Source organism: Orbicella franksi, chromosome 3 (assembly GCF_964199315.1).
Source record: "Orbicella franksi chromosome 3, jaOrbFran1.1, whole genome shotgun sequence".
Classification (NCBI taxonomy): Eukaryota; Metazoa; Cnidaria; class Anthozoa; order Scleractinia; family Merulinidae; genus Orbicella; species Orbicella franksi.
Genome location: NC_138147.1, coordinates 2,097,512 through 2,117,341, shown reverse-complemented (window position 1 = coordinate 2,117,341; position 19,830 = coordinate 2,097,512). Strand labels below are relative to the sequence as shown.

The 19,830-nt window shown below is 39.4% G+C and overlaps 2 long non-coding RNA genes across 3 annotated transcripts; both read right to left on the bottom strand.

Moving 5' to 3' along the window:
• Positions 1 to 2,001: 2,001 nt before the first annotated feature.
• Positions 2,002 to 7,766, bottom strand: LOC145480613 (uncharacterized). 2 transcript variants are annotated; one of them, XR_014048525.1, is made up of 4 exons: positions 7,330 to 7,766; positions 4,823 to 4,887; positions 3,208 to 3,308; positions 2,002 to 2,829 (listed from the first exon to the last, which is right to left on the bottom strand). It is a non-coding gene; the product is annotated as an uncharacterized LOC145480613 (long non-coding RNA). The 2 variants fall into 2 exon arrangements; XR_014048526.1 differs by lacking the exons at positions 4,823 to 4,887; positions 7,330 to 7,766 and adding an exon at positions 4,375 to 4,480.
• Positions 7,767 to 10,756: 2,990 nt separating this feature from the next.
• On the bottom strand, positions 10,757 to 12,677 carry LOC145480612 (uncharacterized). The gene is made up of 3 exons (XR_014048524.1): positions 12,618 to 12,677; positions 11,567 to 11,694; positions 10,757 to 11,169 (listed from the first exon to the last, which is right to left on the bottom strand). It is a non-coding gene; the product is annotated as an uncharacterized LOC145480612 (long non-coding RNA).
• Between the last annotated feature and the right edge of the window lie 7,153 nt (positions 12,678 to 19,830).

The following is a 19,830-nucleotide window of genomic DNA, read 5'->3' as shown; positions in this document are numbered from 1 at the left end:
CCATATTAAATGACGGCGTGCTCATCGTACATTTTAGGGGTTAAAAATACAGTTTTGGTACCTCATAGAGTCTTCAGCCTTAAAAGTTCTACAGCAGGAGCTTTCGCGGTTCCATTTAGGGTATTGAGCCGCTGTACCTTTAAGGGTATTAGCCGAAAAAAGTTATGACTGGAGATATTTGACAATCTGCTCAACGAGTAGAAGGTATTCGATGCCGATCATCTTTATCGCTATTAAAAAAAATTATGAAAGTGTCAGTTAATGTGTTGTTTTAGAATTGGTACCTCTTAGGGGTGAAAACAATTTAAAGCCACGCCCACAAAACAGGATCTTAGGACCTCTTAGGGCTCTTTTCAAAATTTCCGAAATCACTCACGTTCTTTTTACATGGAAGTCCCCCCCCCACCCCCCCTCCCTGGGCGTCCCGGGTGGATCAGTGTTTTGTTTGACATACACAGACCAGGCTGGTCTCTTGTCGCCTTTTTGAGAAAGTGAACTTGCTTGTTTATTTTCCGACAAACGTACTTAAGGGTCTGCGCGATATTCATACTTGAAGAGCTACACAGTATTGCACCGGGTTAAGTCCCTTTACACGAAAACAAAAAGCAATTAACATTTTATACATAAAGTTTGCGGCTTGCTCATCTATTGGACAAAGCACTTAAAGTAAACCAATAGGAAGGCAAGCAAGTCTAATATTTCAGTACTTTCCATCAAGAATGTCACGCTTCAACGTATCTTGCCAGAGATTAGAGCACGTAACATAGCCGACTCTCTGTGACGTTAATTTCACGATAAATGAATGTTTTCGTTGATTTAGACGAACGAAATGATTAGAACTAGTGCCTTAAAAAAAAATATTTCAGTTTACATGCCTTCTGATCACGTTCCAACAAAAAGGCACAAGAACAATACCTTTACGGTTGTGCAAACGTCATGCTTGGCAGTTCCTCAATGGAAGTAGTCAATCGAGGAAATCGGCATGTCTTTTTAAGTTAGGGCTCTCTCTGGTTTTGTCAAGATAATGACACTAAACTCCGTTGGTCGGTATAGCTTCGCTTTGAAAAATGGTTTGCCGGCCGAGAAACCTTATTGTTTGCCATTGCATAGCGTCTTGTGATTTTCAAACGTAGGACTGAAGCTATAATAAATTTGTAAGCCTGAATACTGCAACAGGGATGTCTGGCGAGGTCCTGATTTTGAAATACACCTTATTCCAAAATGGCCGCCATTTTAGTGTTCTTTTGTTTGCTTGCAAATTAGCCCTTGTTGCCTCGTTCAAGGGAAAATACTCTTTTGAATTTTGAGTTTAAGAACGAGGCAACAAGGGGTAATTTGAAGGGAAACAAAAGAATACTAAAATGGCGGCCATTTTGGAATAACTTGTATAATTTGCAATGATGCGATGCTATGATTTTCATTACTAGCTGTCACTTATGCAGCACTAGACTTTGATCCTAGTCTTATGCTGTCATGATATTTTAAACAGCTTTTTTTTATTGTGCTTAGACAATGATTGATTTCCTGTGTATCCTTTCTCTAATGGCTTATTGAACTTAGGAAACTATAGCTGCACGCGTGTTTGTATGCAAAGAAAGTACTTTAGGAGCTGTAGGGTGACGATGGTAGATTGGAAAACGATAAACCGAAAGACAGATGAAGGCACGCGGAGGAAACTGTTATATGATAAGGTAGGGGATGCTTCTTGTCTCGTTTGATGTGATGTCTTGCGGGACTTTATCAACTAAATAAATGTAGATGTAGATGTAGATGTAAATCGCGGATTATGCTCCCACTTATGGCGTACAGGACGAAGAGTACCTATTTTTTAGTCGTCAAGGTATCTTTTAGGTTTGATTTCGATGAAAAAATAATAAACTGCTATCTTTTAGGGGTCAATAAAGCTCATGCCAGGCCCAGGTTAGTCTCCCTTAGGGGCTTCCCTGACCATTTTATATGGGAGCCCTCCCTCGGGGAGGATTGCATTGATCAGGACTAGAGTCAACCAACACTGTGCTTTATTTCCATTGCAATATTTTCTTGGTGTTAGGCCATCTCCCCCTTTTTTTTCGTTTATTGTCGAATGCGTTTTCTGATTTTGGGTCGGTGGGTCAGAAAAGGAAAAAAAAAAAAATTGGAAAAGGAGTCTGGAGCTAGGAGGCCCGGTACCTCAGCATAATATCAGTGGAGCCTGGAAACAACAAGGTGTGGTTACAAAGTCATATCGCGGCAATGGAGGAAGGAAAAAGTCGACGTCGTTAAAATCAAACGAGAACAGGGAAAAACTAAAAATCTGTAAGACAAAAAATTTCTTATGTTTCAGATTAAAGTGACAATTGTTTGAAATAATGTGTCATTACCTTCATTGCCTTCTGTGTACCTTTTTTTTTTTTGGAAACGCGAAAATCCGGGTCGGTCGGACGACGCTAAACAGAGAAAAAAAAAAGGGGATGGCCTTAGACCGGCTGTTGTTTCTTTACATTGTTGTGACTGTCTTATTTTTATTCTTGTAAGATTACTCTCTTGCTAGGATCTAAACCACCACTAAATTTAGAAAGGGCACCAAATTCACAAAAACAAGCGTGGATTATTAATGTAGCTTTTTACTGGGCTTTTTGATGCTCGACTTCAGCGAAGTTTTATTTGAGATGCTCTATTTTAGCGTCGTCGTTTAACTCTGTGTGGACGTTATTGGCTCGCTGGCGACTGGCTATCTTCTTCATACCTCTTTTGCCGTAATAACCGTGACGGTACCTATTGCGATTACGATAGCCGCCATATCCGTGCCCATGATAGCCATAGCCATAGCCATAGCCATAGCCTGACTCACTGAAAAAGAAAAATATCATCTGACATCAATGTAACGATTCTCGCTACCGCCGTTACCTCCATAGTTCTGACTAATGTTTTAAGTAGGATTTTCCCAAGCCACTTCGTTGAGCTGATCTAAACACTTCACTTTTAAATGGAAATTTTGATCAGAAATCCAATGTTGATTGGTCAATATTTACCCCCCCCCCCCCCAAAAAAAAATCCCCCGTCAGCCCTGGGATGTTTTTTTCAAGCTCTTTTCGACGCACTTCTCTGTAGCAAATTTCAATGACGATTTAATGAAAAATCATAAATCTTATGGTCAGGGGGCTTGCAGTCATTCAAAAATCTCCTACTGTCATTCTTAGTAGTTCTGTCAGATGCGTATTCACTCACCCAATATCTAACATGGTCAAGAAAACAAGTGCTGCAATAAGAATGACGTGAGATTTCATCTTGACTTCAGCCTCGATGTACGACACTTGGCAGCTTCAAAGCTGAAAAACAAAACAAGGAACGGATCAGTGTGGTATACATAGATAGAAACTCATTAGCAGGCCAGTAGTTGTACGTGTAACACATGCACAGAATTAGGCATAGACCACGTCCCCCGCATACCAGTGCATGTATTATGTATCTATGTGAGATATATGCACATGCATCGCTAAACTGAGGAAAAACATACATGAATCCCTTGTTTGTCTTTAAAACGTCGATTGCGAATATACACGCTATACTTAACAAGATTATTGCATCAAGGATATTGTGTTCCTGCTGACTCTGGAATAATGATTAAAATAGATAAAAAAGTAATTTCTGTACTCAGAAAGCAATTAAAAATCTTATTAAACTTCAGCCACAATAAACATGTGAATGTTAAGAACGGCTAAATGATGTTCCGGTGTTATGGTCTTGAGGGGGCTAAAATGGTGTCATAGATGTTGGCTAATTCGAAGGCATTGTCTCTGTTCAAAGAGCACTTATGTAATCGGATCTCAATTGCCTCCCTTATGCGACGTTTGAGCGTGTTTCTTTTCGTGGCAAGAACGTTTGTTTTGCTAGAATCCACTGAATGTCCCGTGAGCCGGCAATGTTCGTGAACATCTGACGAATTCCTCGAAAGATGTTCCATTACTCTACTTTCTAGTAAACTAGAAGTTTCGCCAACATATTCTTTGTTACGTTGTTCGCAGTGGATGTAAGGATTGGTAAGGGAGGATTGCAAGGAGGATTTGTCATGACAAGACATTGGCAGAAGCTGGTTTTATAGATAAATAAATGAACTTTGTTTAACGCCGATGATTTCATAAGTTACGTTATGCTGCATGCGTTGAAATGTTGTGATCGTTTAGCCGGGGCCTAACCAGGGAGGCTTAAAAAGCGTGGTACTTAGCGGTCTTATGGCTGAAAACTCTGAGGCTCTCCGGAATCCCGCATGACTAAAATTAGAAATGCTGGCCTATCGGTCAGAATCATATACATAAATATATAAAAAAAACCGGTTTCCAAAAAAAAAGCTTAGATGTTACGTGCTTGAAACTTTCTTTACAAGCATTTGCTTACCTTGATGAGAAATCGTCTCGCTCCTTCTGCACTTAAACCCTGAACCAGCGCCCTTGTCTACTGGTAATGAAGAGCGTTGCGATCGGCATGTTTTTGATAAAACTGTGACGTCAATGACTTCAGTCTTTTTAAAATGATAATCAATCATATTTATCATCCGATGGCAAAGTTTCTCCAACCATTTCTTGACATGCTGTGCCTTTTGATGTTGATTTGACAAGTGAAATGATATTCACGTGTCAAGAGTTAAGAGGGGTTGTCATTTTCACTTACAAGTGTATAATCACAATTTTTGCTGGATAAATAACTTTCGATCAGGCGTTCTTTTGTGCATGGCAGAATAAGAACACCTGATCGTAGGTCACTAGAAAAATACCAAAACTGAGAGTTATGATGAAATTTGCTCCGGACCGCTGACTGTGAAAGTAAAAACTCAAAAACTCGTTACCGTGGAGACTTTCCTCGTGATCTGTTTTGTTGGTCGTATGTTCGCTCTTGATTCTGGTCAGTAATCTGCAAGTGAACAAATCTAAGTTTTTTAGCAAGTGACATTGGTGTTGTGAGTTATTGTTAATATTTTCCGTTCTTGTTTAACTTTATACCGTTTCCTCATTGCACTTTTACAAATACATTTTCACACCTTAGTAACGGCATTTGCTTTCAGAAGAACGTCAGAAGCGACCAAAGTTTGTGACATTGTCTGTGACATACATAATGTATTTGCTGCATTTAATGAATGAACTTTCCTTTTTCCCGACGACGAAACATTGATGAAGTATACTGCCTACTTCAGTGTTTGTTCGTTCCTTTACTGACAGTTTGCCTCGTTCATTTGTGTTTATTTAGATCACCATCATACTACTTTTACAATTTCATTATCATAATTTTTTACTAGAATTTATCATACGATATCAAGTCGCCTACCAGATGTATCCTAAGGTAAAAATCATGGCTGGTGTAAGAATAAACTACAATATTTTCATATTATTTTCGCGTCGTTTACGAAGATGAGTTGATCATTTGCATCAGAAACCGCTTGAAGTGGGGCATATGTCGCCCCTGAGTCGTCAAATAATCTCAAAACCACTGCTTAGAAAATGCAACTTCTGTACGTCTTTCTTTTAATACGTGTTTCAAACTGAAAAAAAGCGCGTTTACAAGAAAGCCTTGCACTTCTTTTTCACGCACAAAAATGCCCTTCTAACAAAGTTGGAGTAACGTGTTAATTTCACGGAATGCACGTAATTAATAGCGGTCTATACATAAGGGGCGCTTTCAATTCAACCCAAAACTCCGGTTTGAATTTCGGAAATTTCCAGTGTCGAATGGAACAGTATTTTCCGGCATTTTCCTGAAAAGAGGACAACCCTTGTGAGGTATATCGAAATTTGCGGAAATTCCTTACCTGGAATTTCCGTTCCATTTGACTTTCTTCCCGGCATTTCCAGAATTTTCGGTTGAGTGGTTCGCTTTTCGGAATTAAATTTCCTGATTTTCTGGAAACCTTTCTAGGACATTTCTCTAACATTAGTCGCCGTTTCGAAACTTTCGGAATTTTTGAATGGAAAGCGCCCAAGTATTTGTTGATAATGTTGTGATTAGTGAATCGTTTGTGTTTCTACCTTAGTTATTCGTGAAGTGGTAATATCAGCTGAAGATGGCGTCTTCACTCAAGCAACTTTAATCTACTTGCAAAGAATTAACATACGATTGACATTTAGTCAGTGTCACTTCAGTTAAAAGAAACAAACTGAGCAAAAAAAACTACTAGTTTTCAAACTGAATCTACTTGACGTTCTCTTATATACATACAGCCGATCTAAAATCTGACGATAACAAGGCGAAAACGTTTGCATGAGATATTATTCTTTCTGGTTTGTGACACGTACGAAACATCACTTTTTACAGTTTCTCCGAGATTCACATATCATTTTTCATTTGACATTTCGTGTCTTCAAAGCCCATAGACTCCATTCTTTGGGCTTTGAAGACACGAAACGAAAATAACGTCAATACTGACAAAGCAATTAGTATTTAATACTACAGCAGTATAATATTTCCCAATCGAAATTAGAGGAGAACAGATCAGGCCTCTGTTTCAATTTGTTTAGAGTATATTCGTATCATAACCAGTTTTACACCTTTATTTGCAGATAATGTTTCCATTTTTGTGGTAAATAAATCGAACGACCTGACGATTCAAACGCAGCTATACACATAGATGAGTCTACTTGTATTCGTTATGCACTAGACTAGATCAAAAGATTTTGAACGCTCGCCTCTCGTTTCGTGTCAACTGGTCACAGGAATTTTACTTGTGTTGTTATGTGGCAACTAAATGCGAATGACGCTTGCGTTCAACTGATACTAGCTCTCCGGTGGGGGGTACTCCCTTATGTGGGATATATAGGTATGTGCGGCCCCAAAGGGTATGGTTTTTCAGCCGTTTTGGTCATAAATAGGGTATCGATTTTAGCTGATTTTGGCCATTTTGGTCACAAACAGGGTATGGATTTTGCACTCTAGCATTGATATGGCTATGTTTTTAAGAAGAAGCCACATTTTCATCATTATTGCAAAGAAATTCAACAAAATCCCTTCACAAATTATGTTTACGGTAATTTAACATTGGTCTGAACTAGGGAACTAATTATAACGCAAGTCTGAAACAGGGTTTTGATTTAAGGGTCAGGTCATAAATAGGGTTTCGAATTTTTGGTCAGATCATAAATAGGGTAGGGAATATCGCATATTTTGGTCATAAATAGGGTAAGGGTTTTGGGAAGCGGGCCGCACACCCCCAACCAATTTTTCTGGGAGTACCCCCGGGGTACTAGCCACCTTTACAAGAATGCATTGCTGATCCAGATTTGGTTTTCTATCACTGAATAAGTCACAGTCATGGTCTAGCGAGTCTTAAAATCTGAGAAATATGATTCCGTAAAAGTAACTTACCCGAGGTATAGGTAGAAAAACTCCAGCGGAAGTTCAGCCAACAACTCAGTCAAAGACGTATCACCTAACGTGCTATGAAGCTAATAATCAATCACATTTATTGTGTGATGGCAAGGTTTTTCTTTACTTTGTTTGACATGTTGCCTCGTATGATATTACTCCGGCTGTCACTGTTAATCATATTCCCGCGTTAAGTGAAAAGAAGGGATGTCATTTCCTCTTGCATACGTATAATCACAACTTTTAACTAAATGAATAACTTTAGACGCATAAGAAAACTGAGAGTAATAATAAATCCCTGACTTTGCCTTGTTGATTGTTCCTACTGTGTTGAGAAAAAAATGAATTGTTTCCTCCAGCACCCCTGACCTTGAAAGGAGGAGATAACTTATAAAAACTCATTAAAAATCGTACTATAAACGTTCTCAAGAGTATGTCGATTTTGCCATTAGGCCTCCTCGCAGTTTGCTTTCAAGATCATGGAAGTGTTACACACACTTTGGGAGATACCAACACTTGTCTGCAACCCACTGTTTAATTTTTGTATTGCTATTGCAATTGTCTAATAACTGCTATTGGTGTTGTACTTTTTCACTCAGTTACATTCTACAGCAAACTATGTTCACTGAAGATGGCGGAAGCGTCCGTCTGCCGAAACATGTTTGTTAAACTTAAGCATGTTAAGAGCGTCGTGGTTTTCTCTAAATGTATGGACGTATTAAATTTCAGAGCAAGTGACATTGGTGTTCTAAGTTTTCCGCTCTTGTTTAACTTTTTTCCTTCACTGCCCAGTTTACAAATGCATCACGTTTCACGCCTTGGCAACAGCAATTGCTTTTAGAAGAACGTCGGAAGCGGCTCAAGTCTGAACTGTCCACACGTTACATTATGTATTAGGTGGATGTGATAAGATTGAAATGAATGAACTTTCCCTAGCTTTTTCTGACGACTAAACACCAATGAAGTCTACTACCTACTTCAGTGTGTGCTCGTTCCTATGCAATTTGCCTCGTTCATTTGTGTTTATTTAGATCACCATCATACTACTTTTATTTCATTATTATAATTTTTAGCTAGAATAAAGGAAAGTAAGTAAGAATAAAGGACGTAACAGTTTTTGGACGGGGTTGAGCTAAATTTCCTGACTTCAGTTTAGTGACGAGCAGATCAATTGTTTGCCGAAGCCGCGACTAAGGTAAGGCAAATAATTGATCTGTAAGACTGGTAAGACACCGACAAATCACAATATTTTGCGATAACCGAGTTCAATAAGTTGAGTTGTTTTTTTTTCTCTACGGGACAAAGCACTTAAGGAGCAATTTTAATATTTCCTAATATTCGTGCTTAGACACTTAAGCAATTTTAATATTTCCATACTTTCTGTCAAGAATGTCACCCTTCAACGTATCTTGCCAGAGATTAGGGCACGTAGCATGAACGGCTGTCTGTCGGATGACGATAAATGATTGTTTACGTTGATTTAGACGAAGGAAATGATTAGAATTACAGTAAACTTCCGAAAGTGACAACCCTCGTTACTTTCGGAATTAGCAGCCTACATGCGGGGGACACGGCGTTACTTTCGAGGGTTCGCTACTTTCGGGGAGCAAAAAACGTCATATAAATTGACGTTGGTACGAATGAACTCCTTTTACGAAATAAAAAAAACGAACATATGTAAAAACAGTTCTTAAAAACGATACAATTCTTCGTTTCAGTTTAAATCTATGTTGCTGACGTATGGCTGGGCTCTTCATGTCTAGATCGCGTTGTTAGTGGTCGGCAGGAAAGCTTGTCAGATCCCTAAACTGTTTCTACGTCAGGACGCACTGCTATGTTAGTTTGTTGTGATATCTTAGTGCGCTAGTCGAGTTTTCATTTTAAATTTGAAGAAACGTTCCTCAGGTGTAATATGCTTCAGTTAAAAATGATATTAATTTGTAATTAAGTATGTTCCTGTAACTTGAGGAAAATTATAGGGGTTTGTTTTAACAAGTGCACGAATTGACATTTCACAACGTTTAAATCAGTTTATGGTACGCCTAACTTTCACTTGACTTTTGATTGGAAAAATATCATTTTAACAAACTGACGTCAGTTTTTCATGCGTCTGTCCTGTTATTGATCATGATTTTCGTTATAACATTGTAGAGTGGACCGCATATTACTTTAACAATGTTACGACGAAATTCATTGTCAATAATAGGACAGACGCATAAAAAACTGACATCAATTTGTTTTTTACGACAACAAATTGTCAAATTGTCCGCTCTCGCTCGTTGACGCATCGCATAAATTGTAAATTCGTGTGTCTGTCGCTTATTGACAATTAACATTAACCAATGAACGCGCGAGAATTTCTCCAGTTATCGAAAAAATTAACTAACGAACCTTAGCATGCTTGGTTTCACTATTTTCGGAGAGGGGGTTGGGGTGGACTCGCTACTTTTGGAGGGGTTGCTACTTTCGGGATTTATCAGCGGCCACAATTTTCTGACGTTACTTTCGACGGGTCGTTACTTTCGGGAGTTTACGGTAGTACCTTGAACAGCATGTTTCAGTTTACGTGTCTGCCATTCCGTTCCAACAAAGAAGCACAAGAACAATATCTTTACTGTTGTGCAAACGTCATGCTTGGTAGTTTCTCAATGGGAGCAGTCAATCGAGGAAATACTCTGCTAGGTTTGGGCTTTCTTAGGGTTCTCTCAAGATAATGGCCCTAAGGCTCGCTTTGAATGGTGGTTTGCTAGAGAAACTTTATTGGTTGCTATTGGATAATGTTTTGTGTCTAATAAATGCAGGAATGAAATTACAATAAATTTGTAAGCCTGAATATTGAAACAGGGATGTCTGGCGAGGTCCTGATTTTGTAATAATTTACAATGCTGCGATGCTGTGATTTTAATTACTAGCTGTCTCTTATGCAGGACTACACTTTGATCCTAGTCTCTCTTGCTGTCATGATATTTTAAACAGCTTTTCCTATTGTGCTTAGACAATGATTGATTTCCTGTGTATCCTTTCTCTAATGGCTTATTGAATTTAGGAAACTATAGCTACGCGCTTGCTTGTATGCAAAGAACGTACTTTAGGAGCTGTAGGATGACGATGGTAGATTGGAAAACTATAACCCGGAAGACAGATGAGGGCACGCGGAGGAAACTGTTATATGATAAGGTAGGGGATGCTTCTTGTCTCGTTTTCGGATGTAAATCGCGGATTTTGGTCCCACTTATGGCGTATTTTTTATATTTTTAGTCGTCAAGGTATCTTTTAGGTTTGCTTTCGATGAAATAATAATAAACTGCTATCTTTTAGGGGTCAATAAAGCTCATGCCACGCCCAGGTTAGTCTCCCTTAATGGCTTCCCCGACCATTTTACATGGGAGCCCTCCCTCGGGGAGGATTGCATTGATCAGGACTAGAGTCAACCAACACTGTGCTTTATTTCCAATGAAATATTTTCTTGGTGTTAGACCGCCTATTGTTTCTTTACATTGTTGTGCTTTGAACTAAAAATTGAAACACTAGACTGTCTTATTTTTATTTTTGTAACATTACTCTCTTGCTAGGATCTAAACCACAACTAAACTTGGAAAGGGCACCAAATTCACAAAAATGTGTAGCTATTAACTGGGCCTTCAGGGGTTACGCTTGACTTCAGCGAAGTTTTCTTTGAGATGCTCTACTTTTGCGTCGTCGTTTAACTCCGCGTGGACGTCATTGATTCGCTGGCGACTGGCTATCTTCTTCATACCTCTTTTGCCATAACCATAACGGTACCTATAACGATTACGATAGCCGCCATATCCATACCCATGATAGCCATAGCCTGACTCACTGAAAAAGAAAACATCATCTGATATCAATATAACGATTCTCACTAGCGCCCTCTATGAATACCTCTATAGTTCTGACTGATGTTCCCAAGCCACTTCATTGTGCTAATCTAAACGCCTGACTTTTAAATGAAATTCTGATCAGAAATCCAATGTTGATCACTCAATATTTACACCCCCTTCCTCCTCCCCCCCTTATCCCCCATTATCCCTGGGATGTTTTTAAGCAGTTTTGGCCGCGCTTCTCCATATCAAATTTAAATGACGATTTATTTGCTTGGACCATTCTGGTGGAGGTTTTCAACGAAAAATCATAAATCTTATGGTCAGGTGGCATGCAGTCATTCAAAAATGTCCCGCTGTCATTCTTAGTAGTTCTGTCGTTCGTATCCACTCACCCAATATCTAACATGGTCAACAAAACAACTGCTGCGATCAGAATCGTGATGTAAAGTTTCATCTTGCTTTCAGTCTCGATGTACGACAACAGGCAGGCTTAATTAAGAGTGACCGGCTTAGTTTAAAGCTGAAAAACAAAGTCAAGGAATGATCAGTGTGGCATGTATAGACTGAAACTCATTGGTAGGCCAGTTGTACATGTAATACATGCAAAGAATTATGAGTAGAATCCCTGCATGTATTATACATGTGTGCATATGGTCGCTAAACTTTGGCCGAAAACATGCATGAATCCGCTGTTTGTCTTTAAAACGTCTGACGTTTATACACGCTATACTTTTTGACTTCCTTTAGGCTCCTAGTGGAGCAAACGGCGTCAAGCACTATACTTGAAATTTATATTATACGTCTCGATCTCTATACCGATCTAACTAAAATTTCCTCCCAGTCAGTTTTTAAGACTTCACGCTTGAGAAACCATCAATGTCACGTCCCTCTTTTGGTCTTCTCTGGAACTTATTTATCTACTTGCTTCTCACTGTTCCTCCGAGTGAGCTTCGGAAAAGCGAAAAAACGTCGCTAATTCGTTGACTATCTACATCTACTACACACTAAGGGCTGATAGTGTGCCGTAGTTCGACCAATCAGATTGCAGCTTTACATTAGTATACTAATACAGATTTCTATTACTAGGCTCGATTTGCACCGCTGTTTCGAGTCCAGTCTACGAGTGAGGATTCGTAATAACATGAAATTGGACGAGGCCGGTTGTATAAATAAATAAATGTTCTGTGAACTTTAATTTGTTTAACGCCGTCGGTTTCATACCATCTGTGATGACGATCTTTCTCGGCGATGTTACGTTAAAAGCGCGGTACTTCGCAGTCTGAAAATCTTTTGGCCCTTCGTAATGGTTTTGGAATTAGAAAACCTGCTTTCGACACAGAATCATATGTATCATAGAAACCGGTCTCCGGAAAGTAAGCTCAGAGCTTATTGGCTAATATTAAACTAAAAAGATGTTTGAAACTTTTACAAGCATTTGCTTACCTTGACGAGAAATCTTCGTCTCGCACCTTCCACACTCAAACCCTGAATGAAAACCAGCGCCCTTGTCTACCGGTTATAAAGAACGTTGCATCTATTAGCTGGGTTTTGATAAACCTGTGACCTCACGATCAATGGTTTAAGAATCGCCCCCTGGCAATGATTCGGGATACAGTTGGGCTCAATCAAAATAACAATTTTATATTTACTATTTCCATACTTTCTACTAACGATGTTACTCTTCAACTTACCAGGCAAGTGATTAGAACACGAAACATAACATCTGACTTATATCTATAAACTGAAAATAAAATAAGTTCTTAATGCTGTTTCAGTTTGCATGTTTTTCAATCGTTTTACAACAATAGAGCTCTGAATACGTTGTGAATAGAAACAATAATTTCGTTGGCGCGCAAACGTCATGCTTGGCAGTTCCTCAATAGGAGCAGTCGATCGAGGAAAGAACTCGCAAGATTCCGTTGTGTTGTTCGATCTATAAACAATTTCAAGATAATTACGGGTAGAGATCTTATGTCTGATAAAAAGCTGTGTCGATGGCTATTACCAATCTATTTATTGAACCTGAACGAGTACTGGCTTGTTTGTGTCTAATGAACGCACCGTGGGGCCTGTTCGAACAAAAGGGTATTGAACGAAATAACAGGTTCGCCTACGCAAACGTCATGCTTGGCAGTTCCTCAATGGGAGCAACCGATCGACGAAAGATTCCAAAGATTCCCGCTATATTATTAATTTAATTTATAAACAGACTGATGCACTTTCAAGATAATGAGATTTTATCTGGGATATGTCGCGCCGATAGCTGTCACAATTTTAACCAATTATTTTAATGATGTGTTCGTTTTTAAAACGACTTTTCTCGTTTAGCCTTGTTAAGAATTTGAGAATGCACTCGTTTGGTTATGATTAATGGGACATCTTGGGGCCTGTGCGCTGAATATCGTTAAAGTACTATGCAGCAGAAAGGTCAAGCCCTGCTAGTTGTGATTTCTCCTACGCCGACCGGATTCCGGATTCCGGATTCTAGGATTCCATGTTTTAGAGTTGCCCGCTGACTTTCAGTGATTTGATTTGTCGATAAGAGAACGCGAAAGGTAACTTGGACGAGGAGAGTGCTTGAAGTCTCTAATATAGAGAACGCGGTTAATTATCTTGAACAACATGTTCAATTTGCATGTCTCCCATCACGTTTCAACAAATAATTAACTCACATCAAACGACACGCTTGGCAGGTAATCCTTGAATGCAGTCAATCGAGCAAGGAATCTTGCACTTTGAACATTCTTCAGGGGTAAATTGCTAACTGAAACTGTTTTGCGAATGGCCGCGATGGAAATAGCTCTTCATAAGCCTGAGTCGTGAAACAAGCGGTGTTTGAAGGGCTCTTCAGTAAATAATGGCTTTCTTTATTGACTTTTCCCAGTTCCTATAGCTAACTTCGTTGAAATTGAGTGTATTTGCTTGTTTATGTTTAATCAACACGCCTCAGGGCCTGTTTGATGATTTTAGTTGAAGTGCAATTCAACTGTGTTTTCGGTCAAGGCCAAAAAAGCGGACAAAAACATACAACAAAGGACTTTGACGGGTTTCATAACCATTAGCCTCTATCAACTATATGTAATGGACGAATAAATCAAATAACAAGGTTCAAACTCTGTGGGAAAGAGGTGGTCTTTTTTCAATATTTGTCTTACAGTTTGCGAACCGTTATAGCTACTTTCTGATCTCAAAATGGAGTATGGGTGGGAATTGTACAGCCTTTAGTGCGTTTTTCAATAAAGCTACTAGACAAATTATTTGCTTCTAAAGAACAGACGCTATTTATAAAAAGACGATACGTCTACGCAAACGTCATGCTTGGCAGTTCCTCAATGGGAGCAGTCGATCAAGGAAATAATTCTTTAAGATTCCCGCTCTATTAGAATGTAATTTAAATTATAAAAAGATGTACTGTCAAGATAATAATAAAAAGAGATCTTATCTCTGATAGTACTGTCGGGTCGATAGCTGTCACATTAAGCAATAAAGTCCACTGTGCTCTTAGGATATATGACGTTTTTTAATGACCTTCTCGAAGAGTCTGTAGAACTTGAGAGTGCACTCGCTTAACTGGTTATGCATAAACGCACCTTGGGGCCTATACGGCGAATATAGTTGAAATTCTAACCAGCTGAAACTGAGACCACAGAGAACAGAAATCTGCCACCCCAGAACGGGATTAAGGGAAAAGAAAAGGAGAAGGGAAGGGGCCCTATTGTGCGCGGCAACTGTAAACTATAGAAGTCATAGAAGTACAGACGAAGTACTTAGGTTAAAATGAGAAGCAAGTACTTTTAACATCTAGATACGTGCTTTCAAGGATGTTACGCTTCATCGTGCCCGGCCATTGCGCCTGCGGAGATTCAAAACATATAGCAGCTGACTTTCAGTGATCAGGTTCAGCCAGGGCTTTTAGGTATACGATATACAGGGAGGATCATAAATTGAGTATACCGTATTTTGACGCCAAAATTGGACCTTTCATGGGTGAAAAGAATACCATGTTTTTCCAAATTTTGGTATTTTGCAAGAATTAATTTGAGGGAAAATTTTGGGTACAATGGGTTTTTCTTTTCAGATATATTGGTATACCAAATAACCCCTATGGCCGACCCTGAATGAGTGATTTGTAGATAAGTGAACACGATCGGTAACAGACTAGGAAACTGATTGAGCTCACTAAAATGGAAACCCGCTTGATTATCTTGTCTCCAATCAAGGAGTTCCAACACTAGATCTAAAGGGCCTAAATAATTCAGATCAAGCACCATGCTTGGCTGGTCTTCCTTGGGAGCAATCCATCTTGAAAGTAACCTAGCACTTTTATAATTAGACCGTAGTCTTTCAAGGGAAATTGCACTTCATTCATTTATGCATTCATCCATCCATCCATCCATCCATCCATCCATCCATCCATCCATTCATTCGTTCGTTCGTTCGTTCGTTCGTTCGTTCGTTCGTTCGTTCGTTCGTTCGTTCGTTCGTTCGTTCATTCATTCATTCATTCTGTTTATTTGCCTTTTTACTTAATATACAGCATTTAGATTTACAAATGGCTGCGATGGAAAGTACGTATGCAATTGAATTTTAGAGAGTTGTTGTTCAACGAAAAGAAAATAGACTTATACCTCTTTTTTTTTTTCTTAAAAATTAGTGGTTGAGAACTGAAACCAGCGTGTCCTCCTGTGCGGGTCGACCAGTTCTGCCAGTTAAACCTATTCAGTGTTCGGCTATAATTTACATCTCTTCTGATATAGCTTATTAAACTTAGCAAAGTAGGCACAGGTTTGTAGTCAAAGAACGCTTTCAGTTATTGAAAGTTCTGTGCGGGTGACGATAGTTCATTCACTGAAGAACAAAATAAAAGAAAAGAAACAAACTAACAATGTGTTTTTTTTTATTCAAAATATTTCGTCAATAATGGCTATAGATTTGTTACATTGTTATAGCTTTAAAAATGAGAACCGATGGATGTACAGAGGCGGCATTCCAGTAGGTTTTCTGGTCTGTTCACTTGTACTAATTGTACACTAAATACAATCGACGCGTCTGCTAAATGAATAAAGTGAAATCCAGGTTATGAGGTTAAAACTTTGTTACTCCTAGTTAACAGAACTGCTTTACTTCTGTCACAAATTTCAAAACTGATTACACTCTAGCTAGGGTCTAGTTAAGCCGTTACTAAATTTAGAAAGAACAAATACGCATGAAGTATTAATGTTGAGCTTTTAACAGGGTTTGATTGACTTGGTTTGACGAAAGCTTCAGCGGTTAACTTTTGATAACAGTGTGACGTCTCCTATCAATCATTTGGGATGTAGTCAACCAAGTGTATTCAATCAACGCATAATGGAAACAATATTTGACCATATTTGCATACTATCGAAACAACGGTGTTACGCGTCAACGTAACCGACCAGAGATAGAGGCACGCCACTTAACACCTGTTCCTAAACCGTATGACTTTTATGTTCATTTGAGGATAAATGAATACTCACTGCATCTTGGACGAGGAAAATTGACTATTGTCTCGTATAAGTAAAACCGCAAATACTTATTTAACGCTGTGTTTTAGTTTGCGTGTTTTTCAACCATTCCAACCAAAGAGCACTGAATAAACTGAACAATAAGTTCGTTTTGCGCAAACGTCATGCTTCGCAGTTCCAGTTCAATGGGAGCAGTCGATCGAGGAACATTCTGCTATATTGTCATCATGATTACGGGAAGAGGTCTTATTAGTTAATTATAACTTTGCGCTCCTAAAATGTGACTTTCTGACTCTCCCCGTTTAGTCTGTTGACCTTGCAATTAGAGTGTATTCACTTGTTTATGAACGCACTTCAGGGCCTGTACGTGGTGAAGTGTTAACCACCTGATCTGAACAAAAATTGGCAACTCTTTCTTTTATCGCAGCAACGAAAGCGCAACGTCACGTAATACATGTTCCTAAACCTGATGACTTTTTCTAATCTTTCAAGATGTCCAACTAATTTGCCAATAATAAATAATAAATATGGCTCCCTCGAAGAGATAATTTGCACAGTAGTCACGTGTCTGCAATCTACCGTTACGAATTCGGTTGAGCTAGCTGCTCGTTTAGCTATTTTTCGGTTAATACTACGGAAATGTGGAAATATTTCTAAGAAGTTTTAAAAGTTTACGAAAAAAGGAGGATAAAATGGCAAAGTTCTGCATCAGGTAAAAAACAACAACAACAACAACAACAACAACAACAACAACAACAACCGGTTGCAGAAATTTCCTAGGGGGGAGGGGATGCTGATGCATCGAAGTGTTTGAAGATTTTAATCTTAATGATTCAAAATCGGTTTGTTTTTTAAACAGAAATAAGAGATATTTAGAGGGTTTTTTCTGAAAGTGAAAGGTCAGACGAACTGCCGCACCTGGCCCTCCAGGTTGAGGGTTGGGCGAAGGGCCAATAACCCTTCCCTGTAAAACACCTCATATTACGGAAACCGTGCGGCTTTATGCGCAACAGAGCGCGAAGAAGATAGGTGAGGTGAGAGGGTTTTTTCTAAGGGTTTTTCGAGATATTTAGAAAAATGTTTGTGATATTTAGATTTTTTTTTAATTTCCTCAGAACGGGCTGTGTAAAGTAAAAGAAAAGCGAAGGACAAAGTCCCCATTGTACACGGGATCTCTAAACTGTTAAAGTACAGCACAGGCGGCCCAGACGTTGTATACGATTAATACGTGACATTATGCTGTTGGCGATTACGTTACAATTTTAGCCGTTTATAAGACGATGTATGAGAATGCTTCGAAAATTACTCTTAATGCTACGTGTAGAAAATGAGTTGAATAAAATGGCTTACCTTATGTTTGCATTGCGTTGTTGCAATGTCTCTGGGTTCCTTTAGGTGGTTTAGAGCCATTTAGGCGAGTTTTACTTTCTGGCGGTTTGCTTCCCCTAAAGAGAAACGAAAGGCGGGCGACCCACTAGCCCGACGGCCCGCACTCAAAACTCCGTAAATTCCACAAAAATGGTCTAATCTCGTCAGAATTGCCTCATGGTAGCCGTCGGTAACTCTTCTTCCCATTTGCTTTCTCCCAAGGTTTCAAAGTTTATCTTAACCGCCCGAGAATCGCTGGTTTTCCAGCTCTTGCTTTCCATTTCGATCCGTAACCGATTATCTTGGCCACAGGATTTGAATTTCTAGCTTAGCGACCTCGCCATCGTGACAAAGTCGCCTCCAGCCGTCGAGAGGCACGGAACATTTTTTGATCATCCAAACTGCACCATGCCGCGGTGTATAACTGAAATTAGCGCCTAAAAGCACTGTTAACTGCAAAAATACAAGGAGCAAACAATGCTCAGCTGAATTTAGCGCCTAGAAGCACTGTCAACTGCAGCGAGAGATGACAACGAGTAACTGACCAATGCTCCGTGCCTCTAGACAGTTGGAGGCGACTTTGTCACGATGGCGTGGTCGCTAAGCTAGAAATTCAAATCCTGTGGCCAAGATAATCGGTTACGGATCGAAATGGAGCCGAAATGGAAAGCAAGAGCTGGAAAACCAGCGATTCTCGGGCGGTTAAGATAAACTTTGAAACCTTGGGAGAAAGCAAATGGGAAGAAGAGGTATCGACGGCTACCATGAGGCAATTCTGACGAGATTAGACCATTTTTGTGGAATTTACAGAGCTTTGAGTGCGGGCCGTCGGGCCAGTGGGTCGCCCGCCTTTCGTTTCTCTTTAGGGGAAGCAAACCGCCAGAAAGTAAAACTCGCCTAAATGGCTCTAAACCACCTCCAGGAACCCAGAGACATAAAAACAATGCAATGCAAGCATAAGGTAAGCCATTTTATTCAAATTATTTTCTACACGTAGCATTTAGAGTAATTTTCGAAGCATTCTCATGCATTGTCTTATAAACGGCTAAAATTGTAACGTAATCGCCAAAAGCATCATGTCACGTATTAATCGTATACAACGTATACAAAGTACTTAGGGTAAGCCAATGGGTAGCAAATACTTTTCTAAAAGTATCTAAATACGGTATTTAAATATTTAGATTCTTGTTTTCAAGGATGTAACGCTCCATGATCATGGCCGGCCAGCGCACCTCCAGAGATTGGAGCTCGTAGCGTAGCAGCTGACTTTCAGTGATTGATTTGTCGATAAGTGAACGCGATCTGTAACTTAGGCGAGGAATCTGATTGAGGTGTCTAAGAAAGAGAACCCGTATAACAATCTGGAACAACATGTTTCAATTCGCATGTCTCCCTTCACGTTCCACTAAAGAGCTAAGGGACCGTTCATTTTTTACGAGGGAGGGGGGGCTGGTGGGATTTGGGAAGCACCATTTGAAAATCGCATGACCCCCCCTCAGCTTACCAATTTTTTCATATGCCCTCCCCTTATAGCGGTCATTTTTTGGGATGACCCCCCCCTAAAAGAAAATTAAACAAACAATTTCTAGATTTCAACTTTTTTAATATTTCTCTATAATCCCCCTACTTCACGTTATTGTACTCACTATGAAGACAATATTTACAATCCCTATACTACAGAGAGCTGTTGTTTAAAAAACAAATCAAAAGAAAGAGAAGTCAATTTCAGATCTCTTAGTTATGGCTCACCCTGAGCGTGTGGCATTTGGCCTACCATTGGCATCTTCCTCATCTGAATTAAT